The sequence below is a fragment of the Sus scrofa genome, chromosome 3, assembly GCF_054392235.1.
Source record: "Sus scrofa isolate SSC_HxYL_T2T_F1_AM1 chromosome 3, Sscrofa_HxYL_maternal_Yorkshire_Landrace_v2.0, whole genome shotgun sequence".
Taxonomy (NCBI): domain Eukaryota; kingdom Metazoa; phylum Chordata; class Mammalia; order Artiodactyla; family Suidae; genus Sus; species Sus scrofa.
This window is the reverse complement of record NC_139385.1, coordinates 74517027-74544917: the sequence shown is the minus strand read 5'-3', so window position 1 is coordinate 74544917 and position 27891 is coordinate 74517027. Positions and strand designations below refer to the sequence as shown.

At 36.9% G+C, this 27891-nt stretch overlaps 1 long non-coding RNA gene across 1 annotated transcript in view; it reads right to left on the bottom strand.

The window, feature by feature from the left end:
* Nucleotides 1-8638: 8638 nt before the first annotated feature.
* The window catches only part of LOC110260136 (uncharacterized), a 64118-nt gene continuing 44865 nt past the window's right edge, over nucleotides 8639-27891 (bottom strand). Inside the window, exons 2-3 of the long non-coding RNA XR_002342985.2 lie at nucleotides 22810-22863; nucleotides 8639-11282 (exon numbers count right to left, since the gene is read on the bottom strand). This is a non-coding gene — a long non-coding RNA (uncharacterized LOC110260136). The remainder of the gene's footprint in view (nucleotides 11283-22809; nucleotides 22864-27891) is intronic.

Genomic DNA, 27891 nt, shown 5'->3' with positions numbered 1-27891 from the left:
TGTACTGGGTGACTCAGATGTTTTCCTGTTCTGCACACATCTATGAAGGACAATGAAAGTGGCATGGGTGTTAATTTGGGGCCTATAAGTAAATTCTGGTGCCTACTTAGGCAAAATCACAAATTTAAATCCATGATGAATGAGGGTAAATTGAATATGGAAGAGTCTAGAAGAGAAACCAATTTGGAAGATAAGTTAACTGTTACACCTTGTCCTCTGTATAGTTCTAGAAGAAGTTCTTTTGGGAATTTTATAATTATCAGATAAGTTCCTTAGTAGAAAAGAAAGTAAAAGAGAAAAACATTGGGATCAGTTGTCATAAAAGAGAAAACTGATGCACTGAATAATATATGAAAGTCACTTGGAGAAAAAAGATTAAAATTTGAGAAAGAAGAACAAGTTCTGCTAAGAAATGAAAAATACTAATCAGCCATCAGTCAACATCTTATTTAACTTTTTTTGGGGGGGGCGGGGGGGCGCACATGTGGCATATGGAAGTACCTAGACTAACTAGAGATCCAATCTGAGATGCAGCTGCTGACCTACTCCACAGCCACATCAACATGGGATCTGAGCTGTGTCTGTGACCTACACTACAGCTCATGGCAACACTGGATCCTTACCCCACTGATAAAGGCCAGGGACCAAACTGGCATCTTCATGGATACTAGACAGGTGTTTTATTGCTGAGCCACAATGGGAACTCCTTATTTACTTTCTTAAAAAAGCTTAAAAGAGGCGTATAACATTTAGACTGTGAAGCTGGCCTGAAAATATAGACAGTGATCAGAAGTGATGAGAAAAACAAGTCAGATCAATTTACTGGGCTTTTATAATTATTTTTTACTGTCTGTCATCTTCATATTTTCCCTACCACTGTCGACTGAATCTCCTGTTGCTTCTCACTTTTGATGTGCTTACCACCTAATTTTTGAATATGAGAGAAAACTTTAAAGTCTATTAGTCATTCTGAGTCCATTCAGTTCAAATATGATGGGGCTTCACATTAAATAGGCCCATATTAGTTATCCTAATGCTGAAACCAGAGTTTCCCTTAAGCTTGTTAAGTTCATCTTACTGATATAAGGTTACTTATGCCAATATTCCAGATCCTAATCTTAAGACCTAGATTTCTAGTTATTCCCTGGACTCTGAGACCTTTTTTGCTAAACCGCTTAGTACCTCATCTCCCTTCCCCTCACTGATGGGCACAGTGTCAATGGCTAGTATAATGTTACCCAACTTTAGAAATGCAACGTGCATTATCTTTCCGTCATGACATCCAAAACTGTCATGACATTCAATACATGACATCTGTGACTGCTACCCATCATGGCATCCAATACCCTAGAATCCTCACTATTACATTATGTTCACCTTTAGGGATTCCTCATTACTTTATCAAGGATCCTAATTCTTAGTATTACATATTCTGATTGAGACTGCTACAACTCTCAAACACTAAAGTTAGGTTGCCAAGCTACTCTGTGTTTTTATACCAAATAGCCCTCACAAATCTCTTAGTGCCTGCCTCCTGAATTGACTGAATCAATACTAACCAGCCTTTTGCTTCAATAAAATGTCCTAAGATATAAACAATTTCATAAAACATATATAGCACTTTTAAATTCTACAACACAGTTCTGAAAAATAAAAATCTACCATTCAGGCTGATTTTTGCATCTATGGGTTCAGTAATGACTATATAGCATGTGAGGTCAGTAAAGATCGAAACCCTCAAGATTTTAACAAACTTCTCTTTCCCAGGCCTCCTATAATCACCTCTTTATGATAATGTTATTCATATCTATCTCACTGTTCTTTCATTTTTATTTTTTGATACTGTGTGATCACAGATACTTATTAATATCTGACTTTCTAATCACATTTTATTGCCTTTCACAAGCACACATGCTGATCGAGACATGTTTCCTAACCGCCCCCCAACACGAACACCTGCCATGCACATTTGCTTTTTTTCCTTTGCCTCTGTAACTCTTTATTGCATTCCTCACAATCACTTTCTGTAACTACACTGATCCATTTCCAACAGCACTGTCCTAAGTGTGTGCATTCAACCTTGATCGGAGCTTTGCCAGCGGCATTCCATACTTTCGACTCTTGAAATCCAATCTATAGAAATGACAGATTCCTAATGAAGACTTTGTTCACTCTCATTAGCGCTCTTTTCTGTCAGATCAAATCTTGTGTTCATAAGAAAAACAGCACATCAGCTCCTCCACTACTGGACGGCAGTGCTTTCTCTGTTAGCACTTCATTCTTTTTTTTTTTTTTTTTTTTTGTCTTTTTGCTGTTTCTTGGGCAGCTCCCGCGGCATATGGAGATATGGAGGTTCCCAGGCTAGGGGTTGAATCGGAGCTGTAGCCGCTGGCCAGCACCAGAGCCACAGCAACGTAGGATCCAAGTCACGTCTGCGACCTACACCACAGCTCACAGCAACGCCAGATCGTTAACCCACTGAGCAAGGGCAGGGATCGAACCCACAACCTCAGGGTTCTTAGTCGGATTCGTTAACCACTGCGCCACGACGGGAACTCCTAGCACTTCATTCTTGATCTTCCTCCACTTTTCCAATCCTGCTGCTTTGGACTTCTCAATAATTCTACAGAAAGTGCAAGCCCTGCCCTAAGGCATGCTATAGACAGTTGGTACTTTGCTGTTAAGGAATGAATTTTCAGATCATTTGCCAAAAAATACTTGTCATTGTAACCTCACGCTGTCTTACATTTCAGACTCTGATAGTAATTCTTTTCTCCTGGTCCTGCCCAATAAAAAGGCATGAAGGAGAACGAAAGATTCTCCTTAAGAACTGATTCTGTTTTTCTCATTCAACTTGCAAAATGAGAAGTGTTTTATTAGCTCACTCTAAGATGGGTAGACCATGGTTCTGGAAGCATTCCTTTCCAATTTTGAAATATTTGAGAATAGAAATGCTACTAAGGTTACCCAGAGGATGACAAGAATCAAAATCAAACATAAGCAAATATACACTGAGGTCCTATGATGCATCAAAACTTATCATATATTTTAACAGTCTCACAAAACTGCCATACATTAGGTATTATCACCTGTTTTTACATATTATAAAATCAATACTCAAAAAAGTAATATAATAATCCACAAAGATAATCCACACTTAGTATGTCTGAATCCAAATATCTTGCTTTTTCAGATTCTCCATGCTTTTTTAATTTCTGTATTTAGGTCTTAATTGGTAAAAATTTGAAGAATTGCACAGTGCTGATGATCACTCAAAAACACAGCCAACACAATATTTCTGTAACGTCTGTATTTATACAGCTACTACAAATAAATTCCGAAACACTAAAATACCTAATTGTCAGCAAAGCTATGATACAATTAAAAAACCTTTTTATCCTCATTATATATAATAATTTTATACTGACTTAGTTAAAAATATGACCTTCTATTAATCAACCTTGCCTTTTTTTTTTTTGACTATTCATTTCTCTATCCTTTTTAATCAGTTCTAATATTCCAACAGTGCAGGTTCTCCCTCCAGACATTGGTGGCAGCTGACTAAGTTAAAGACAAACTAAACGGACTGCAGATGCTAAAGGTTCCTCATCTACACTCTATCTGTACTTTATAGTCACCCAATATTTGAATCAGGTCTTGATATGCTTACTGAATATCCAAACAGGGTATTTACTAAGCATCTCCATTCATATTCATGTACATGCCAAATGTTGAGTGTTGGCATAGGCCAGATAGAGTAAGAGGTGCTAAAATATCCATAAACACATTCAAACTCATCACCTTTATATCTCAACTGCCAAAGTCATTTTATTTTGTCAATGTCCTCTTTCACTTGATATTGACAAGCAAGTGGAGTCTTAACATAAATGAAAATAGGCAGAGCTATGACAGATTCTTCTCTTTTTTCTAGGTCCATTCAAAATATGTCCTGACTATTCTGTTACTGAAATTATTATTTTATCTCCCCAAGGACACTGTGGGCTTCTTTAGGATGTGCAATATAACTGCTGAACTTAGAGGACAATTCTCCATTCTCAATCCTAGTGAAATAATCCATACACTGACCATTTATTGTAGAAAACACTGCAACTACCTCTCTTCGCTTCCTCTTCATTTTTTTCATGACAACTTTTCCAATCTCACCTATTCAGATCTAATTGGAATGATTCAGATCTAACTGGAATGATTCAAAGACCGCTAGATACCAAATGACTATCCATTCTCCCCCTTTTTCCTAATAAAACTCATTAATTTACTGTGGCAACAATTTTCCAGCCAAAACAATAATAATGTACTTACCCTCCAATAAAGTTGTGAGTGGCCAAGTGACTAACTAGACAATGAGATGTGTGCATAATTATTCTGGGAAATTTGCTTAAAATTGTTTCCACTTTTTATCACATTTAGAGCTCTGGTAGAAATGATGAATCAATCAGAAGACAATTTAGATTATAGAAGGTACTATTAAACTACAAGGAGCCTAAGTTCATGATGATCATCTAGGCGCCATGTTAGTTTTGGGCTATATAATAGCAATATAAACATGTCTTTTTAAAGTTTTATTAAATTATAGTTAGTTTATAGCATTGTGATAATTTCTGCTTTACAACAAAGTGATTCAATTATGTATATACATACATCCATTCTTAAACAATTACTATATAAAATTTCTCTCAAATGAAGCTGTGTCTAATCTTGAGTAGGCACAATGAATCAAAATTAAATGTCTTTTTATAGTAATTGTTAATAACATGTAAGATGATATTTTAAGAATAATAAGGAATACATGTGATTAATCAATCTTTTACAAATACACAGTGAATGCAATGGATGGTTGTTTAATGTGTATGATAGGATAAGGTAGAAGTACATATTTAACTTGTTTAATGTGTATGATCAGGCGGAAGATTATTTTAACAAATGGACAGTTGAAATTTGGATATGCAGGCATAAAGTCGCTTAAAGACTCTTGCTAGTAGCCTAGTTTGATATATGAAGGAACAATATACTAAAACTAACATGAGTTTGCAGAATGCTAGATTCCAAAAAGAATCTTTAAATCATCAAATTAATAAGTCTTCATAGGTTTCATAAGATTCTTTTTACTCTGTAGACCTTCAGAACATCATTAATCCAGCTAAACTGATCTGATCTAGTGAAGATCCATGGAAAAAAACATGTTCTGAACTTGTTACATATGAATAACTGTGAATATGGATTACTCAAGAAGAAAAGGGAGACATCATTATACACCCATCAGAATAGATGTTATTGTAGACAAAGATAAAGTGAAAAAAAGACACTGTCAAGTGCTGTTGAGTATTCAGAGCAATAAGACCATTGTTGGTAGGTTGTAAATAGTGCAGTCACTCTGGAAAAAAGCTTGACATGTTTTAAAGCATTAAGTATACATTTAAATATAACACTGAAATCCGAGGTCTTTACCAAAGAAAAATTAAACATATTTAAAAGGAGTAAGAAAAAATTTCTAATATTAATTGTATAGAGTTTATTCATAAACTCTAAAAACTGAAACTCAAATGTTCTTCAACATCAGAAGAATGAATTAAAAAAACTGAGCTGAGAAGTTCCCGTCATGGCTCAGTGGTTAACGAATCCAACTAGGAACCATGAGGTTGCGGGTTCAATCCTTAGCCTTGCTCAGTGGGTTAGGAATCTGGCACTGCCGTGAACTGTGGTGTAGGTTGCAGATGTGGCTCGGATCCTGCATTGCTGTGGCTGTGGTGTAGGCCGGCAGCTACAGCTCCAATTCGACCCCTAGCCTGTGAACCTCCAAATGCTGCGGGAGCGGCCCAAGGAATGGCAAAAAGACAAAAAAAAAAAAAAAAAAAAAAAAAAAAAAAAAGAGCTGAATCCATAAAGTGGGATACTATTAATCAATAAAAAGGAAAATCACTGATTCTTAAAATAACATAGATGAATCTCAAATGTATTAAGCTAGATAAGAGAAACCCGACTCAAAAGACATTTTTATGAAATTATGGAAAAGCAAAATTCTCAGAACAGAATGGGTTAGTGCTTTCCAGGAGTTAAGAGGAACACAAAAGCAAGTGGGAAGAACTTGGTACTTCAACAGAATGCTCTAATATGTTGATTCTGGATGGCCACATGACTTTATAAGAATGTGTAGAACTAGAACTTTTAAGTATGAGTATTGCTACATAACTACATATAAATTATACCTTAATAAATCAATTTGAGGTGTTCCCATCATGGCTCAGTGGTTAACAAATCCGACTAGGAACCATGAGGTTGCGGGTTCGATCCCTGCCCTTGCTCAGTGGGTTAACGATCCGGCGTTGCCGTGAGCTGTGGTGTAGGTTGCAGACGCGGCTCGGATCCCGCGTTGCTGTGGCTCTGGCATAGGCCGGTGGCTACAGCTCCGATTCAACCCCTAGCCTGGGAACCTCCATATGCCGCGGGAGCGGCCCAAGAAATAGCAACAACAACAACAACAACAACAACAAAAAAGACAAAAGACAAAAAAAAAAAAAAAAAAAAAAAAGAGACAAAGCACTGTTAACCAATATCAGGAATGAAAGGTATCATGTGTATCATAAAGATATTAAAACTTAAAAGTTATTTTAAACAATTTCATGTTAATATCATTTGAAATTTTAAATACAGATAAATTTCTAGAAAACAAGGCTTGTCAAAAATTGCCTTAAAAATCTCAAAAACCTAGGTTTAGATGGTGCCATCACCATTTTGTATTTAATATTCATATAATTATAAATTCAATATTTGCCATAAACTCTCCAGTTATTACACAGGCACTTCAGAACTCATTTTATGCAGCAAGCATATCCTAGAAAACGCTGACACAAATGTCTATAGAAGAAAGGAAAATAGTCTAATCTTATCCACAAACATAGTTACAAAATTCTTAAGCAAAATATTAACTCCAAATCAGGTAATATATAAATATAATGATACTACTCTGTAACTACAGGTTTACTAAATAGTTTGATTCATTATTAGAATATTAAGTCAATGTAATCCAGTAGATATATAAAGATGAAAGGATACATATGGCATGTGATTAAGCTTAAATGTGTATTACTAAGTGATAGAAGTCAATTCAAAAAAACTGCACTGCATAATTCCAACTATATGATGATGTTCTGGAAAAGGAAAAACTATGATAATAGTAAGAAGATCAGTGGTTACCAGAGGTGGAGGGTAAGGAAAAACGAACAGGTGGAGAAGAGAGGATTTTTAGGGCAGTGAAAATACTCGGTATACTATTATAATGATGAATACATGTCATTATATATTTTCTCAAATCCAAACAAGGTACAACATCAAGAGTGAATTATAATGTGAACTAAGGACTTGCTGATTATGATGCGTCACTGTAACAAATGAACCACTCTGGTGGTGTATGTTGATGATGGGAAAAGTTATGTATGTGTGTAGGCAAGTGGAAATTCTCTGTACCTTCCCCTCACTTTTCTGTGAAACTAAAACTGTTCTACAAAGTGTTTTCTTTATATCCTTAGTACTTATTTATCTTATAACTGGAGGTTTTTTACCTTTTGACTACATTCATCCAATTATATATAATTCTGTATAATTTTAATAATGGTTTAACCCATGGGATACGGCAAAATAAATGTTATAAATAAATACCTCAGAAATATGGTTGTTTAAAAATAATAAATAAAATGATTATTCAAAATGTTGTAATAATAAATGTAGAATATAGGAAAAGCATATGCCGATTTGAATAAAAACAGTTTAGTCAGTTGATTAAATGTAAACTTGATATGTAAAATTTTGACATTTTAACACTAACAACAGGCAAATAAGAATTTGGCTAAAGATAATAAATGCAAGAATATCAAAAGGTATATAATGATAAGAATCTATAATACATGATAGGCGTGAGATCTTTATGATCAGGTCTTTCTGTTGTGAAGAATATTATTGGGGTAGTTGGTAAAATTTGTACACAGTGTGAGGATTATATAGCAGTCTGAGAGCACTCAAGTAGGTTCTCTGCCTAGGGCCTCACGAAGCTGCCCATAATCAGAGTTCTCTCCAGGATGGACTCTTATCTGGAAGTGCTAAGGAAGAATCTACTTCAAATTTTCTCAGGTTTTTGGTCAAATTCAATTGCTGGTGGTTGTAAGACTGAAGTCTCTAAGTTCTTTGCTGTCTGACAGGTAGAAGCCTCTCTCAGGTCCTGGAGGCTGCTCGCAGTTCCTTTCTAGGGACTGTCTCCATGCTAGCAACAAGTACATCCCCTGTGTCCGATTCTTGCCATGCCCTGAAGCTCTCTGACTTTCTATTCTGCCACCAGCTGGAGAATACTCAGACTTGTGGAAGTGTGGAAAATGAATTTGTATTGATTTAAGATGTAAAATTTGTGATAATTTGTGACACAGAAAGAAAACTAATATGCTAGACACTACTCTAAGTAAATGTCAAAAAATATGCCTGTGTGTACGTGCCTTTGTGTGTGAGTGAATAACACTGCACCATCATTCCAACAGCTAAAAAAATAGAAGGAGCTCATACCCATAAACAGTAAAATTGTGGCATATTAATTCAATGGACTACTTCTGCAATGAATGTGAATGAACAGCAGCTACAAAAATATGGATAATTTTATAATATTAAGTTAAAAAAGCCATAAAAGAATATATACAATTTGAATTCATACACATAATGTTCAAAAGCATGCAAAGTTAAGCTGTATTTTTAGATTTATTTATACAGCAACTATAAATTAAAGGAAGAAAATAATAAACAAATACAAAACCCCACAAAACAACAAACTTACGCATGTTAGACCAAATATACTTAACAGATATAGAACAGATATTTATAAACCATTCCATCCAAGAGAAATACAATACATATTCTTCTCAAGTACACATGGAACATTTCCAAGATACATCATATGTTAGGCCACAAAACAAATATAAGAAGACTTAACAAATATAAGAGGAAATAATATCAAGCATCTTTTCCAACCACAAAGGTATGAAACTAGAAATTAATTACATGGAATAAACTGAAAAAATATAAATATATGAAGACTAAACAGACTAAACAGCTACACTTTTGAAGAAATCAAAAGAGAATGGGTCATAGAGAAATCAAAAGAGAAATTGAAAAATATCTTTGGACAACTTCAAATGGAAATGCAAAATGCCAAAATGTATAGGATGCAGCAAAAGCAGTTTTATGAGGGATGTTCATAGAAATAAATGCTTACATTAAGAAACATGATAAGACTCAAAGAACCCAACTTTAGACCTCAAAGAGCTAGTAAATGAAAAGCAAAGGAAGCCTAAAAGTAGTAGGAGGAAGACAGTAACAAACAGAGTGGAAACAAATTAAATAGAGACTGAAAAGTCCATAGAAAAGATCAATGAAACTAAGAGGTGGCTCTTTGAAAGGATAAACAAAATTGACAAATCTTTAGCTTAGACTCAACAAGAAAACAAAAAAAGATAACTCTGGTAAATAAAATCAAAAAGGGAAGAGAAACTATCACAGTGGACACCACAGAAATACAAATGATGCTGAGAGGTTATTGTGAAGAAAGTAGATGGCCTAGAAGAAATGAAGAAATTCCAAGAAACATGCAACCTACCTACCCAAACTGAATCATGATGAAATGAAAAATCTGAGCAGACTGATTATTAATAAGATTTAATCAGCAAACCCAAACCTCCCAACAAAGAAAAGTCCAAAAAAAGATGATGTCAGTAGTGAATTCTACAAAACATTTAAAGAATTATTATTACCAATACATACACCATGATTAAGTAGGATTTATTCCAGTGAAGCCAGGATGGTTCACTGTCCACAAATCAATGTGATACACTGTATTTAAAAAAAAAAATGAAGATTGAGAATCACATGTTCGTCTGAATATATACAGAAGAAAATTTTCCACAATATCTATTTTTGATAAGAACTCTCAACAAAGTGGATATAAAGGGAACATACCTCAATGTAATAAAGAATATATATGTATGACAAGACCACAGCAAACATCATACTCAACAGTGGACAGCTCGAAGTTTTTTCTATAAAGTCAGAAAACAACAATGTCCACTCCTGCCACTTTAATCAACATAGTATTAGAACTTCTAACCAGAGCAATTAGGCAAGAAAAAGAAATAAAAGGCACATAGATTGGAAAGGAAGGAGTAAACTGTCACTATTTGGATATGGTTAGATGCTATACACAGAAAACTCTAAAGATTTCATTTAAAAAAGTTAGAACTAATAAACAAGTTCAATATAGTTATAAGATACAAATCAATACACCCAAATCTGTTCTACTTCCATACATAATAATGACAGTCAGAAAGAGAAGTGGAAAAAAAAAAATCCCATTTACGTTGCATCCAAAATAATGAAATACCTAGAAATAAATTTAAACAAGGAGGTCAAAGACTTGTACTCCATAAACTAAAAGATACTAAAGAAAGAAATTAAAGAAGATACAAATAAATGAAAAGATATTCCATGCTTGTGGATTGTCCGCACTACCCAAAGCAAGTTACAGATTCAGTGCAATTCCTAACAAAATTCTAATGGGATTTTTTACAGGGACAGAACAAAAAATCCTGAAATTTGTATCAAACTATAAAGATCCTAAATGGACAGAGGAATTGAGAAAATAAAACAAAGTGGGAAACATCACAAACTCTGATTTCTATATTATTTTTATTAATTGTTTTCACAAAATTACTATTTCCTGCATTGCTGAATTTATATATGAGTCTCTGATAAAATGATATATAGTTCCAAATAAGGTCAGCGAGGTCTAAATATGGGAAAATGCAACAAGAGGAAAAATTTTCCTGGACCGTAGCAAACTAGGAAGATAGGTGGTCCAGAGACTTTTGGCTACTGTTAATAAGGCCTAGTCCAGTAATAGCACATTGAATTGCCTATCAGCAAAATCTCTGCCAGATCTAGGAATATTCATTCCTAGTACTGTGGGACAAAATGGTAATGATATGCCTCCCAAAGCGATGGTTGAATTTATGACCATGGGGGAGCGCTATGAACTGAAGTTTGGCACTTGCCATCAGACTCTACATGGAGTAAAACATGAGCCACTGCAGCTGCTGACCCGCAGCACCCCCTGAGCAGAGCTGAGCATGGAGACCAGGAGTGAGACACTCTGTGCTCTGAGAAAATTGATAGAACAGGCCTTCAGATTTCAGGTTAGGATTTTTATGGGCCCAAATTCTTGCGTCTTCTCATATCTAGAAAAACAGAAAAATTATTAACAGTGGCATCTGCATTGTAACAAAGACAACAAAAGCAAAAGTAATCAAGTTGGACTACATAAAACTGAAAAGCATCTGCAAACAAAGGAAATCATCAACAAAGTGAAGAGGCAGCCTGCTGAATGGGAGAAAATATTTGCAAACCCTATATTTGTAAAAGGCTAACATCCAAAATATATTAAGTATTCATATTCATCAACTCAACAGCAGAAAAGCTAGCAACCTGGTTTAAAAAAAAAAAAATGGGCAGAGGACTTGATTAGATTTTTTCTTTGCTTTTTAGGGCTGCACCTGCGACACATGGAAATTGCTGGGCTAGGGATCAAAACAGAGCTGCAGCTGCTGGCCACAGCCACAGCAACACTGGATCCTTATCCCACTCAGAGGGCCAGGGATTGAAACCACATCCTCATGTGTATTAGTCGGGCTTGTTACCACTGAGCCACAATAGGAACTCCTTTAATAGATATTTTTATAAAGACGACATACAAATGGCCAATAGGGGAGTTCCCATTGTGGCTCAGTGGTAACAAACCCAACTAATAACCATGAGGATGCAGGTTCAATCCCTAGCATCGTTCAGTGGGTTAAAGATCTAGTGTGGCTGTGAGCTGTAGTGTAGGTCACAGACTCAGCTCAGATCCTGCACTGCTGTGGCTATGGCATACGCTGGCTCCTGCAGCACCATCTGGACCCCTAGCCTGGAAACCTCCATATGCTGTGGGTGTAGCTCTAAAAAGACAGAAAAAAAAAAAAGAAAAAAGAAAGAAAAAACAAACGGCCAATAGGTGTGGAAAGATGCTCCACAATATTAATCACAAGGGAAATGTAAACTACAGTCATAATTGAATACCACTTCACTCCTGTGAGAATGGCTACTATCTAAAATACAAGAAATAACAAGTTTTCATAAGGATGTAGAGAAAAGGGAACTTTTGTACATTGTCAGCGGGAACATATATTGGTTCAGCCACTGTGGAAAATAGTATAGAGGTTCCTCTTTAAATTAAAGATAGAGACCATATGACCCAGTAATTCTACTTCTGGGTATTTATCTGCAGAAAATGAAATCACTAACTCAAAAATTCATGGATTCCTATGTTAATCACATCATAATTTACAATGGCCAAGATATATAAAAAGCCCAAGTGTCCATTAATGGATGAATCAATAAAGAGGATATGGTCTATATACAATGGAATATTATTAAGCTATGAACATAAATTAAATCTTGTCATTTGTGACATGGATGGAACTCAAGGGCATTATGCCAAATAAAATAAGTCAGAGAAAGACAAATCTTGTATGATCTTTATTTTATGTGGAATATTTAAAAAAACATATTTTTAAAAAGTGAGCTCATAGATTCAGAGAGCAGACTGTTGGTTGACAGTGGTGCAGGGAGGTGGGAGAAATGGGTGAATTGTTTTTGGTTTTTGGTCTTTTAGTTTAAATAAATTGAGTAAAAATAAAATAAAATATGGAATGAATTTAAGATATATTTTAATTGATAATAGCAAAATACATTACAGAGTATAGTTTATTACTATTTAGATGAAGAACAAAAGTGAAGATGGAAAGGCATCTATCTATACTATCTAAATATTGGGTTGTATGTGTGTGTGTTTCATAGTTGATTGTAGTTATAAAACCCTTGTAAAGGAGTTCCCACTGTGGCATAGTGGGTTAAGAATTCAACTGCTGCAGCTTGGGTCATTGCAGAGCCACAGGTTCAATTTCCAGCCTGGTGCAGTGGGTTAAAGGATCCAGCACTGCTGCAACTGTGGCTTGGATTCAACCCCTTGCCTGGGAACTTCCATATGCCATGGCTGGAGCCATAAAATAAATAAAATAAAATGAAATAAAATAAAATAAAATAAAATAAAAGTCTGTAGAAATAAGCACAATGAGGGAGTTTCCATTGTAGAGCAGCAGAAATGAATCTGACCAGTATCCATGAGAATTCAGGTTCAATCCTGGCCTTGCTCATTAGGTCAGGAATCTGGTGTCACCATGAGCTGTGGTGTAGGTTGCAGATGTGGCTAGGATCCTACACTGCTGTGGCTGTGATGCAGGCTACAGCTGTGATTTGACCCCTAGCCTGGGACCTTCCAAATGTCCCCACAATAGGCACAGTGATAATAATAATACCCAATAGTTACTGAACAATTTCCCCAAATATATGGGTTTTGTTAGTCTTTTACACATATTCTTAAAAAATGAAAAATAATACATACAATATAAATCAATTTGGATAAAGTTGAGTATCATGCAAAACCAAGCTATATTTTTAGGGAATCTTATTAGGTGTTTACTATCATAAATTAAAACAAAAATGTAAAAAACAGCTTGCATGATACCTTTGGTAGCATAAACATTTCTTTGTGTTTGTAGAGAACAGATAAAATTATAACTAAGGAAAAAATATTTAAAAGAAATGAAGACTCCTATAATTGAACAGTATATAATTTGGCATAGTTATTTTAATATTTAAAGAATTCCTTATTTGGATTATCAGACAGTTCATGGGCCTCAAAACACTGACCCCTGTTTTCAGCTATTTAATATCATACCTGAAATTCCTACTTCTGGGATTTTTTTTCTTTAGATTTTATCTCTATAGTTTTTCTAATATCTCTATAGCAATATCTCTCCATATAGATACAGTACATCTCTAAAAGATCAAAATTAATTCTTCTAGATCAGGAATAACTTTTCAGAACTACTTCTGTGAAGGTAACAGCTAAATCTCAAATTCTAAATACTGGATGCTAGATACTGAGGTGAGACAGAACAGACTTTAAAAAATGGGCTTCATTAAAATAAGTATAGAATGAACATATGATCCAGCAATCCTACTTCTGGGCATATATCCAAAGAAAATAATAATTTGAGACAACATATGCATCCCAGTGTTCTTTACAGCACTATTTACAATAGCCAAGACATGGAAGCAACCTAAACTTTTATTGACAGAGAAGTGGATAAAGATGTGGTACATGTATACAATGGAATATTACTCAGCCATAAAAAAGAACAAAATAATGCCTTTTGTAGAAACATGGATAGACCCAGAGATTATCATACTAAGTGAAGTCAGACAGAAAAAGACAAAAAGTATGTGATATCACTTCTATATGGTATCTAATAAAATGATACAAAAAATTATTTATAAAATAGAAACAAAAGTCACAGATTTCAAAAATCAAACTTATGGTTACCACAGGGTAAGCTGTGTTGGGGGAGGGATAAATTAGGAGGATGGGAATAACATGTACAGAATACTATATATAAAATAGATAACTAGCAAGGATCTACTGCATAGCACAAGGAAATCTACTCAATATCCTATAATAACCTATATGGGTAAAGGGAAGAACATAGGTATATGTATAACTGATTCATTTCTCTGTACATCAGAAACTAATGCAACACTGTAAATAAACAATACACCAATAAAATTTTTAAAAATACAAAAAATAAAGTGAAAAATAATGAAATAAAGGAAATCATTTTAAGGGCAACAAGAGCACACTTCAAAAGCATTTCACATGTATCATACCCCAACTTTGAATCACTTCCCTTTATCACAATACACAAATCTGAGTCAAAACAGGCCTTCTACTTGCAGAAAAATTACTAAATGAAATAAATACTTTAAAAAAGTGGTGACTATGTGGCTGTATTTAAATATGCATCTTGACAATAACGTTATACTTGGTAAAAACTCTCTAAGTGGAAAATAGGGAAAGTAGATTTTTAAATGCCTTCCATAAGAAAGTACCATTTACAGTACAGAAATATAAAGGAGGAAGAATAGAGAAGGAAGGTGGGAATGTTGAATAGAATCTCCATCCCTGAAAAGCTCTGAGAAGAAAATTTGCCTTTAGTGGTTTATAATATCAAGTTTTTCATATTTCTACCAGTTATAGCATTCTTCACTTACAACCCACCCAGGTTTATGTTGATAAAGGAAAACAGATGGTTAAGAAATTATATGATTAACAACAGGGTAAAAGAGCCATCAGGATGAATGAACAAATAATTGCCCATCATTATTCCACTTTGAAAAAGTATACTATGAGACTCTGCTTTAAAACTAAAAGAGAAAATAAGCAGAACTACACATTCTTCAGGAGTGCCTTTTAGACAAGGCACTGGAAACCCCTCAGAGGCGATTTTAGCAAGGGAAGAGGGTGAATGTCTCTAAGATCAATGGATACATTGCAGCTTCCTTGCCCCTATATTAATCAAATAATCAGAGCAGTTCCTCCTTTCACTACAATATTGAGGTTACACAGAGAAAGAGTCTGGGGAAATGGTTAAGCTCAAGATGCGAAGCTTTTAAAAAATGAGTTAAATGCTCTTCCTGGTAATTGCCTGCTCGAAGGGAACACACAGTCCCTGGCTAAAAGGTAGGGCACTCAAACTAAAGTAAGCTGGGATGCATGGGCAAATCCTTCCCAGGTGAAGTACAGGTGCTTCTTCTCAACTTTACAGGTCCAGAAACAAGATGCCATCCTCTCACTCACAAGTGATGAGTGCTTAAGAACATTCTTTGAAACACCAGGGGTCTTCTATTGCTCAGTCAACCCACTGTCATACCAACTGGAAAGTCTATCAGCTAAACTAAGCTGAGATTCAGTGGTTGGGAATAGGGGAATGGATTGTGGGTGTTGAAGGTTTTGGTCACCCAGCAAGTCAGGAGGTAGGAGGACACAGATTTTAACTTTCCCAAGGCACACTGAGTTCCCCTGAGGCCAGGGCCTGCTGTTCTACCAGCACCTGTTATAGCCAGGAGAGAAGACCCCAGAGAAAGCTTCGGAAGACTAGCAGTGTAGATGGAAGATCTGTCAAAGCTCTAGGCTAGGTGGACTGCCCCATTCTGGAATAATGTTTTGTAAACCTGGGATAACCCTGCTCTCTTACTTTTCTTTCTCTTAAGTTATCATCTTTTTGTCTTCTGTCACATTCTTCTTTTTGTTGGTAACGACTTTTGAAAATGAAAGCTTGGATAGCAGCCTGTCACTTCTGCTTTCAGCTCTTCCTTGAGGCAGTTAAGCAAAGCCATGATATGTATGTGGGAAAATGGAAGAAAAAAAAAAAAAAACACACAGGGAGTGTGGAGAAAAACAAAACAAAGAATGCAAGGTACTATGTAGCTATATGTCCGGTGGATCGGTCACCCTGTGGATCGGTCACCCTGAATTTGTGGTTGGGCGCACATGATGAAAAGTATGTCCCATTCTAGGGATAACTATTGCCTGCCCTCTTCCCTGCACCATGAGAGTCCCACCACATAGGATCACCTAAGGCAGTGATTACAAAATAGGAATACAACTGTTCCAAGGTCAGGTCATGCTAAGTTGAGACTTCTCATTAATAAGTTACTCCAGGTTATATTCAGTCACACATTTAATTTCTTCACTCCTGTAACTCATACTTGTTTATGATATTATCTCAGTTCCAAAACAGAGACACCCCCCCCCATTCCCATATCTCCTCTCTGCTCCCAAAGGAGCAATAGTTGTATAAGATCATGGCAAGAACTGTCCTAATTGGCTATGCTGATTTAAAGAACAGAAATGTGCTGCTAACTGTGAGATAAGGATTCTGGGCAGGTTTAGCTAAACATGATGGCAGGCCTTCCATTTTTAAAAAATTTTTCTGAATCCCAAAAGGAGGAGGTGAATACGAAGCATATAAGTACCTAAGTAGGTTTGCTAGATTTGACAAATACAAAAACAGAATGCTCAGCTAAATTTGAATTTTATATAAACAACATTTTTTAGTATACATGCCCCAAATTTCATGGGGCATAAACAAAAATTAGATTTTGTTTATCTGAAATTAAGGGTTAATTAACTGCCTCGTATTTTATCTAGCAACCCTACCTATAAACTACCCTAAACTATAGGTGTGAATTTGGATCCTTGTTGTTATATTTTTCTTTGCTTTAAAGAGCTGTTTATCTACAAATAGGACCAGCTTCAACAGTAAGAAACAAAGTCATTTATTTTTTAATATATTTGGAAGAGACAGGGAGAGGGAATAACATATGAAATGTCATGCTAATTGAAGCTACCTTATATCATGATCAGAAGCTTCAAAATCTTGCATTAATAGTCCATTTCTTTGTCATCTTCTACTGGAATTCTTTTTAAAATATTAATTGCCAGTGTGTAGTAATCACAAAGTTCTTGCTGGATGTTCTTGCATCCATTTTTAACTGGATGTTAAAAATGGAATTCTCTTTTGGGTCAGTTTCAACTGAATTCCACAAATGCCAAAAAGGAGTAAATACTTTATAGTCCCAAGGTGATAGTTCCTATGCAGGCCTTGGAAAGCAGTTAGCTTGAAATCACTTTAGTAACAGCCTAATTTCCAGCTCAAGAGCATATAATTATTAAGGCTAAAATAGCTGGAAAAGAGGGGTTTTTGAGGGGGAAGTTCTAGTATGCAGGGAGATGCCTCTTCCCATGGAAAAGGTGAGGACTGGCTTTCCCTCATACCAAGCTTAGGGAAAAAAGCTTCAAAGAGATTTCTTAAGGAGTGCCACATGTTTTCCAGAAGTGGACTGCATTCTGATTTTAGCATTAAAAATAATAAAAGGAAAAGAGTTCTAGTTTCTCTACATTCTTGCTAACATTTGCAATTATCTGTCTTTTACATTTTAGACATCCTAGCAGGTGTGATGTGATATCTCACTTGGGGTTTTGATTAGTCGCAAAACCTAACAACTAATCTTTTCCTATCAAACTTACACACTTTTTCTGTTTTAAAATTAGGTTCTTTTTAAATTATTAATTAGTAATAGTATATATATATATATTTTTTTTTATGGACACAATTTCTTTATAAGATATATGATTTCCAAATATTTTCTCACAGTCAGGGTTGTCTATTTGCTTTCTTGATGGTGTCCTTTGAAGCACACATTTTTTAATTTTGGTGATGTCCAATTTATCTATTTTTTTCCTATCATTTTGCTTTTAGTGTCATATCTAAGAACTCACTGCTTAACTTTAGGTCCTGAAGATATACTCTAGTGTGGTCTTTTAGAAGTTTCATAGTTTTAGCTCTGACATTTGAGTATGATTCCTTTTGAGTTTATTTTTATAAATGGTGTGAGGTAGGGTCCAACTTTATTCTTTTGCATATGAAACTAGTACCCTTATACATTGCTGATAGGATTGCAAAATGTTTTCCATAGTTTTGGAAGAGTCTGGCAGTTTCGCAAAAGTCACCAGACGACGTAACAATTCAATGATATTCAAAAAGTTACCATTTTAAGTCACTATATGACTCAGCAATGGTATTCTTAGAGATGCACCCAAAAGAACTGGAAATATACCCACATAAAAATTTGAACACAAATGTGCATAACTGCATTATTCATATCCCCAAACTACAAACAACCCAAACATCTATAACCTGCAAAATGGAAAAACCAAATGTGCATCTATACAAAGTAATAATAGTCATAAAAAGGAATGAAGTACTGACACTTGCTATAGAATACATGAACCTTGAAAACATCAGACAAGTGAAAGAAGCCATACACAAAGACCATACATTCTATGATTCCCCTTAAACGTCTAAAATAGGTAAATCCTATTGAAACAGTAGACAGAGAAAGTAGATTGATTGCTGTCGATATACTTGTTGTTGGGAGGAGGACCATGGGGAGAAACTGCTAGTGGGTGTGGGGCTTCTTTTTGGAAGATTTTTTAGAAAATATTCTAAAATTAGATACTGGTAATGGCTGTGCAATTTTGTGCATATACTAAGAATCACTAAATTGTATATTTTAAAGGGGTGAATTGTATGGTATATGAATTATATATCAAAGTATTATTTTAAAAATTCAAAAAAAAAAATAAAAGGAAAAGAAAAATGATCTATAATTCTATGTCCATCTGGCTGGCATGGCTTGTGGCAGCAGGTTATAAGATTACTAGGGGAAAATAACTGTAATCTGACTGAAAACAGGTCATAGTTTTGTTTCTAGGGTACCGGACTGGGTAAGAATGTCAACCAGAGGTATGTTGCAAAGCCCAAGAATGCTTTTTCCAGGCAATTAGATCTGGTAGTCAGAGGTTGAGAGCAGGTAACAAATGGCCAATCAAAACAGACCTTGGCCATTTCTAAGTTGCAACAGTAGGAGGTGGTCAGGAGCAGATCTCAGAACTATCTGGGAAAGCATTGTGAGAGACAGAGGCAGCTTTAAGCAATAGGCCAAAGATGGAGGGAATAAAGCAAGTTCAAAGAATACCAGTATAACACAAGACATTTTCTGCACTTATCTCTGTCCTTTCTCTCTTAAACCTGGAGAAGTCCAAGCACTTAGTGAAAGGAAGAAGATGGAAGGAGGTCACAGGCAGAAAAATAGAGAAAGAAACAATTATAAGGCACACCCCAAACATCCTGATACAGACTCAAGCTGAGGGAAAAGTTGGATAAACTCAAACTTCAAATGAAGTTCTAAGTTTTTGACTGTCCTACAGAAAAAAATAAATAAATTCTGAATAAGACAAGTCTTCAGTTAAAAGCAGCTGGAGCACCTTTTCTTTCTTTCTTTTTTATCTAAAGGACTAGAGAAATAATGCGACCTGCCCAAGATACGTCCTGGGAAGTAGTGAGTAAACAGCTGTCAAGCACATTTTCAAGGTAATCAGAGACCTCTAGAGAAGGGATTAACTGACTTTTTGGTAAAAGGCCAAATAGTGAATATTTTAGGCTTTGGAGGCTACAGATAAAAATTGGGGGTATTATGTAGGTGTTTATAACAACATTTAAAACAGTCAATTGTTGTTAATGAATTCTTTTTTTTTTTTTTTTTTGCTAGTATATGTCTACAAGTGAGTAGAACAGAGTTCTTTTTCAGGGATAACATTTCACTCAGTTGAGCTTAAAAATTAGTGTTCCTTATTAACAAATTGATTACAGATGTTCATTTGAGTAATCAATTCTTAGCTCCTGAGCCATACAAAAAGAGACAGGGGGTTCCATGTGACCCCTGAGATGTTGTTTGCCTACTCCTGCCATAGACTACCGATGCTTTCATCAAAACAGTAAAAACTGTACATGGGTAATGACCTCAGTTTTCCCCTACATGAAGATCTGTAGACAAAAGACACCACTAGGAGTGACAGCAGCGGCTGGAGGAGAAGTGAGAAAAAACAGGGCATCATGCTTCCTCTGTTTATAGTTATTCCCTTTGCGGTCAATACCCTCCATAGTAACTTTTCTGTATCAGCACCTGCAGAAACTATCAACTCTCAGCTGACCCAAAATTGATCAAGAAAATAAATCTTCCAGAAAGGAAAGGAACAGTGATCACAAAGATTCTCCTTTCATAAAGAAAGCAGCCAACACACTTGCTCCATAGATTTCTTCTTGCACCCTCTACCCTTAAACAAATCAGTCTAGTGAAACTGGCATCATTTGTAAGGACACTGACATCAACAAACTGCAAACTTTGCAATAGATTTGATCAATATCTGAAACTGTGTTAATTTTTCTCTGAAATGTAGATGAGAATTCTTCAGCAGAAAACACACTAGTCAAATAATATTGCATCTAAATTTTTGGCACTTGAGCATTTTCAATATTCTTCTCCAGGGTAAGGTTCCCAAAATTAAAAAAACCCCAAATGTAGTGATATAATTTGATTCATTGCTATATCCAGTGAAGCAGTAGTTATTACTTTGCAAAGATGAAAGAATTTTGTTGTTTGTTGGGGTAGAAAATAAGAAAAAAATATATAGCATAAATTTAATACGAGTTCAAGGAAATACCGACACATTATAAATCATTATGTGACACAGAGAGCAAGGAATAACCATGAAATCTCCTCTAGATTCCTTCATTTTGGTTGAGAAGCTATTTGATTTGCTTTGATACATTCCTAATATAGTGTGGAAATGGGTTTACTAAATATATAATGAATCATCTGGTTACCTGTAAAAGAGGAGAAAACTCCTAGGGAATCACTTCAATGTCCTTTGGGAAAACCCATATGACGGTCTGCACCAGTTAACTGAAGAGGTTAAAGGTGACAAGCCGTGCCTATTGACAGGTCTCTGTGTTCAGTGTTTCTCAGACTTTGCTGACCCTTTCAAACAAGAGATGTCAATTATTCCATTCGAGGTTAACAAGGATGCAAATTGCTCCAGGGAGCTGGGGGCGGGTGGGGGGGGGGGAGACATTAGCTTCCATGCTCTCTTCTCTTTCTCATGGTTGATAGCATCTACAGTTTATTTGTAAACCTCATGTCAATTTCTAGAAGGTCTTAGGACACTTGTAACCTCTGTATTTACAAGTACCTCATTCAACATGACCTGTCAATTAAAAAGAAAAAAACAGAGAGAGAGAAAAAAATAAACTTGACCAGTAATGAAGCTTAACAGAGGCAAGAAGCAATTCTAATAAGTGCACAGTAGAGAATTAAGGCAAAAAAAAAAGATTCAGAAATGTAGTAGCAATCCCTTAAAGACTAAAACCTAAGAAATTTTCTCAAATACAACTGAAAATTCATTTGCTTAACAAAACAAGATATTTCATTGGATTTCACATTTTCTATTTTGCAGATTCCTTCGTGGATATTTGCTATTTTCAAATATTATATTAAAAACCAACTCAGTCCTAGATAGCTAGAGCCAAAAAGGGACTGCTAAAATTAAGAATATCCCTCCCCTCTGAAAAGTAAATATCAGTGGCCCCCTCCAGTCACATGTCAAACAAAATCCTTCACCCCCATTGTTTCCGAAGGTTAGGTTCTTGTCTTGTCACAGAAAGAATTCAGAGACTAGAAGGAAACTGAGAAAGAAAATTGAAGATTTATTTGAGAAATACACCTGTTAAGGAGAGGCGGGCAGAGAGACAAGCTGCTGTCCTGCATTTTTTGACACACGGGTTATATGGGGCATCTAATTTTATGTGCAGGATATTCATTGGGAAGGTGGGGTTTGGGGGTTGTATTCCTTAATTTTCATCCCAGCTTCATCCTCCCGAAGGGAGGAAGGATTTTTATCCTTATTTAGTTTTATCAGAAGTATCATGGTGTTGGTGCTCATGGTGTTGGTGCATGATGGGTACTTCTTATCTACATAGCTAATTTTATTATATTATAATGAGGGCATAATGAGCAGTACGTTATATCTGGACATTGGAGATTTCGTCCTCTTTTCCACCTTTCTTTGCCCCCAGGACACTTATCACCCCAAAAGGTGTGGTTTCCTATCAGTCTGGAGGTTCCTGCTTTTCTTTATCCACCCATGGATTCTGCTGTTTGCATGATATGTGGTTTCCTGTCATCTGCCCACATACCCTTTCTCTGCTCATACCTAACTACCTGCCTGTTGTAACAATACTACCCCCTCATTTTACATATTGAGAAACAAAACATAAAAGAAAATGAACTACAATAAATACATCACATAGTTTGTAAAAGTTCAAAACCTAGAATTAGACTGACTCAAAATCTGGTTCTATCACTTACCCACTGAAAATCTTGAATAATTTGTTTTACCTCCATCAGCATCGACTTATTTTTCTGTTAAAAACAAAGGTAACTTATATTTAGCATCAATAGATTTTTTTACTTGCTTTTTCAGTTTATTTTATAAGCAAAAATACTATCTATAATGTTTCTGAATCTTGCAAATTGATTTTATTAATTATAAGAGCTAACACGGAAATTTGTTACTAAGAATTCCATATTTCAAGCCCTTTTTGGCTGCCTCTCCTTAGACCCTATTTTCTATTTCTTCCAAGACTCAGAAAATTCTAAAAAGATTCCTGAAATTAAAACTGTAAGGCTTGTTCCCAGATCAACCACATACCAAATCTGTGGCTTAAATACCAAATCATGTCTTTGAGTTTGGATTTTCCTATTCGTAATACAGCAACAATAAAATATAACATTATTAAAAAAGGTTTTCTGAGAATTAAATATTCTTGGCAAAATATATATCTCTATACAATTTAAGAGTCTATGACTTCATAAGAGATTTGTGGCTAGAACAAAAATTTATTCATAATATTCTTTATAATGTAACATTATTGTCATATAGTTATGTAAAGACTGTACTTCGTAAAGTTTTTTAAGGGGTGTGGTTTCTTCCTACTCAATTTTAGTGTCTATTACCATTTTTTACAATTCCAAGTTACTTCTTTTTCTTTTTAGGGCCGCACCTGCGGCATGTGGAAGTTCACGGGCTAGGGGTCAAATCAAATCAGAGCTGCATCTAAGACCTAAAACATAGCCTGTGGCAACATTGGATCCTTAACCCACCAAATGAGGCCAGGGATTGAACCCGAATCCTCACATGAGGTTCTCAACCTACTGAGCCGCAACGGGAAGGCCTATGATTCTGAGTTACACGTTTCCCAGATTATACAGTCAGTCAAGTACATTCCCCAATATGGATGTGCATTTCTTAGCCAGAAGCTCAATTCCCACTCACTTTTTAATTTCTTTGTGTGTTGTTTGCTTCACTCAAATCAACCTGATGTTCCTGTTGAGGCAGAATACTAACTGAGGTGGTCAGTGTAGGAGCACGGGCTGCGATGCATTCTTTGATATGGCTACTGATGACCATTTGTGGTTTAACGGCTTCAGAGAGTAATTCCCCACAGGCCTTGTTTTATTACAGAAGCAAGCCTTCAGCACAGGCTTTGTTTACTATGGGAAATGTACCTTCCCCCACATGGACCTTAACTTCTAACCCTCTCCTCAGCTGATAGAAAATGAATGAGAGGAATGGTGACTTGGTCTAAAGGAAGAGAAGGACAAAGAAATCATAAAACTTACGGGATATTTCTACCCCTAAGACCCCTAATGGACAAGGACTGAAATAGGTAATTGGGCAAGGCCAATGGGAGAAAACCACATCTTTCTGGACCCCACGTTAGTACCCTCCATTTTTAAGGGATAAAAACTCCTATAGAACAATGGGGGGAGGGGCTTTTCTCCCTGCTCCCAGCAGCCCTGGGAGCTATTTGCTTCCCTGTAATAAAGACTTTTGCATGCTTGCTGCCTGTGTGCTCGTGGAGTTCACCCTTCGACTGTGTGAACAAGAACCTGGATTCTGGTAACATCTTGGGTAGGGCATCACCATCACTCAAGGTCCTATTAACTGGCTGATTAGTTTATCTGAGAAAACATGTAAATACTAGTGGGTTGTCCGCTTTGGGCTGTATGAATATTAGAGCACAGGAAACAAAAAAATATAAAAGCAAAATAAAGAGTATAAATACTGTCCTGGAAGGCAGCACCAAACAGCTATGGGCCAAGAGTAGATATCACACAGTGTAGAGATAATAGTAAAAAGCAGTTGAGACATCAGGAATATGGCAACACTGTTTTTTCCCACTTCAGTCTCTCCCAGTCTCTTTCACAAGAAGACTAACTAGCAACTATCCACATTCAATACAACATTGTGAAAACCAGAATCCAGGAATGAGGCTGATGCAAACCCTGGACCATAGAGACCAAGAAGGACCTCACTAAAAGAATAGGGGGGAGTGGGTACACCTTTACTACAACTCCCTTTCCCAAAGCCAGAATGGTGCCATATGAGGGCCCCCCAAGGCCTACAGTTTTCCCAGTTGGAAAGAAAGAGCACAAAATGGACATCTAGCTCCCCTACTATTGCAGGGTGCTTCTCAGGAACCCACCACGGTTTTGCCTCCCAGGGATTACTGAGGAAATCTGCAGGGCTTAAAGACTGAGGGTCAGCAGAGAAAGACTGGAGGAGGAAAAGGGGGTGGGGCTTACAGCAATTAGCCCTCAGATCTTGGCAGACTGCCTTCCTCATCACAGCTGTGCCTGAGTAGAAATCCCAGCCAGAGTCTCTGCCCATCTGCAGAGCCGTGTTTATGGCTCTGCTAGCCAGGGAACACAGTGGGCAGTTTTGTCTGGTTTATGTCACCAGCCAGCAAGTTGTGGCAGCCATGGAGCTCATTTTATGGCCCCATCCAGGCAGGAAACTAAATTTGAGGGCCCACTGAAACCAAGCAGGGCCTTGTGGGCTCCTGGGCACATAGGCCTTTCTGTGTCCCCCATTTCTTATTTTTAGAGAATAAACTTCCACCTCCATGACCTTCCCCGGGTTCCAAAGGGTAGGTTCAAACAGCTGATAATCAGGGAAGCAAAGGGGTACAGAGATCGCAGGGAGGAGCTGTCAAGAAACAATAGTGCAGCTTTGGGTCAGGTCTTGATTTCTCTTCAAGGAATATACATAACAATATCTTTGAATTCTTCTGCAGAACTAAACCCCCCAATGAATGGAAGATGTTAATGAAGCATTCTTTCTTCTGGAAAGGAGACCACCAGACCTCTGAACCCCAGCTTTGAAAACAATACAAGCTTGCCTTTACCCTGATTCTTCTCTGCAGCCCTAGTTTTTACTCCCCAAACTATAAAACCACCTCCCAATCTCTCCTAAAGGGGGCACAGTCTTTGAGGCATTAGCCTACTCAGATCCTTCTTTGCCTAGCAAAGCAATAAGCTATTTTTTTTTCTCCTTTGCCCAAAACTCTGTCTCCGAGTTTCTATTTGGCACCAGTGAGCAGAAAATAAATTCTAGCAACAACATTTACTACTGAATATCACCCCCAGTCCAGTCTGGCCAAATAAAGAAGCCTAAGCAGAGAACCCAGGTAGCTGCGTAACTCTTTTTCAGCCACGCTTACAGCAGTACCCAAGGAGAAAGCCCAGCCAGCAGCTCTGCCCACCACCAGAGCTAAGGTGGTAGCCCTGTATGACTGGGGAGCTAAGTGGGTGGTTGTGCCTGACTTGGGTAATCAGCCAGTGAGCCATCCTGGCCATTAGCATGTTCTACAGTGCTGCCCGAGGAAGGGGGGAAATTGTGAAGCCTCACAAAATTGCTAAGTATAGCTTCCAGAGCCCCCCTAACTAGAAAGCCTGATCTGAAAACACAGGCAGCCATGGAACTCATCCTATGGCCATGCTTGGGCAGAAATACAAACCTAAGGGTGAAATGTAGCCTCTGGCCCCAAATAACAAAGGGACCTTAAGAGTGACAATTGTACAGCCCAGTTTACAGCCCTGCCCCACAGCAGAGCTTAGTCTAAGGCCTTGCCCAATGGCTAAATGTAGCCTGAGGCCTTGTCCAGTCAGTGATCCAGTCCAGAGCCTACAGCCCTACCCAATGAGGTAGCTCAGACAGTAACCATGCTCTACAGTCCTGTTCAACATTGTGGTACAGCTGGAGGCTCTCCCAACCAAAGAGTGCATCCAGCTATCTTGCCCATTAGCAGGGCTTTGGGCTGCCTGATAGTGAAGCCCAGTGTGCATACCCACCCAACTTTGGGACATTATCCATGTCCCTGCTGTTTTATAAAGACTACAGCCTGAGTATCTGACTGACCAAGAAGCCCTGGCTACAAACCCCACTGAACACAGTCAAGCCACTGGCACCATCCAGTCAAGGATCAGACTGTGAAACAACACTGAACCATGAATGATTGTATAATAAGGCTTGTAATCTTGGACAACTGAAAAGACCAACTAGTGACACCTCCATGCCAAACATAGCTGCTTCACCAAAACACAGATGATTTCAGAGTCCAGGTAGTGGCCCCACATGACCACAGAACACAGCGAGCAGTTGCACTTGATCAGGGAGCCCACTCATCAAACCCACAATAATGGAAAACCCTCCAACATGTCCACTAACTATGAAGCCCCACAAGAGGCACCCCTCAACCTCACAGCACAGGGATTGGCCTCACCCAAACAAAAACCACAAGAGAAAGCCCTGACTGCCCAACAATACCACTGGCTAATGTTTCCAGAGTGCCAAACTTGCTAACGGTGAAAGACTGTCCCTGTCAAAGAAAATCTAAATCTGTAAAAGGTGACCACTTACTCAAATGTGCAGATATTAATGCAAGGGCGTAAGAATCACAAATAATCACACACCATCCAAAGAAACTAACAGGAGTTCCCATTGTGGTTCAGAGCATTAAGGACTCAACGCTGTCCCTATGAGGATGTGGGTTTGATCCTTGGCCTTGCTCAGTAGGTTAAGGATCTGGCTTTGCCACAAGCTGTGGTGCAGGTCATAGATGTGGCTCAGATTCACTTTTCTGTGGCTGTGGCATAGGCCTCAACTGAAATAAAAATCCTAATAGTTATTTGGTAAGTATTACTATATTGATTCTCAAGTTTATACAGGAAGGGAAAAGACTCAGAATAATCAAGGTAACACCAATGAAGAAAAATACCGTTTTAGGACTGACACTGCCTGACCTCAAGATTTACTTTAATTCTCCAGTAATCAAGACAGCATGGACTTGTTGAAAGAATAAATCAATGGAATTGAGAGTACTTTTCCAAAAAAAATAGTTAAAAACATTACAGACCTAAATATAAAACTATAAAATCTCTAAAAAAAAAAAATGAGAGAAAAATCTGTGTCACCTTAAGTCTGGAGATGAGTTTTAAAATAAAATCATTTCTTCTGTACACAAAGACAGTCCTATTTCTCCCTTATCTATATAGCATGTGAATCTAGATGTAACCAAGATATACATCAATAGCTAAATGGATGAA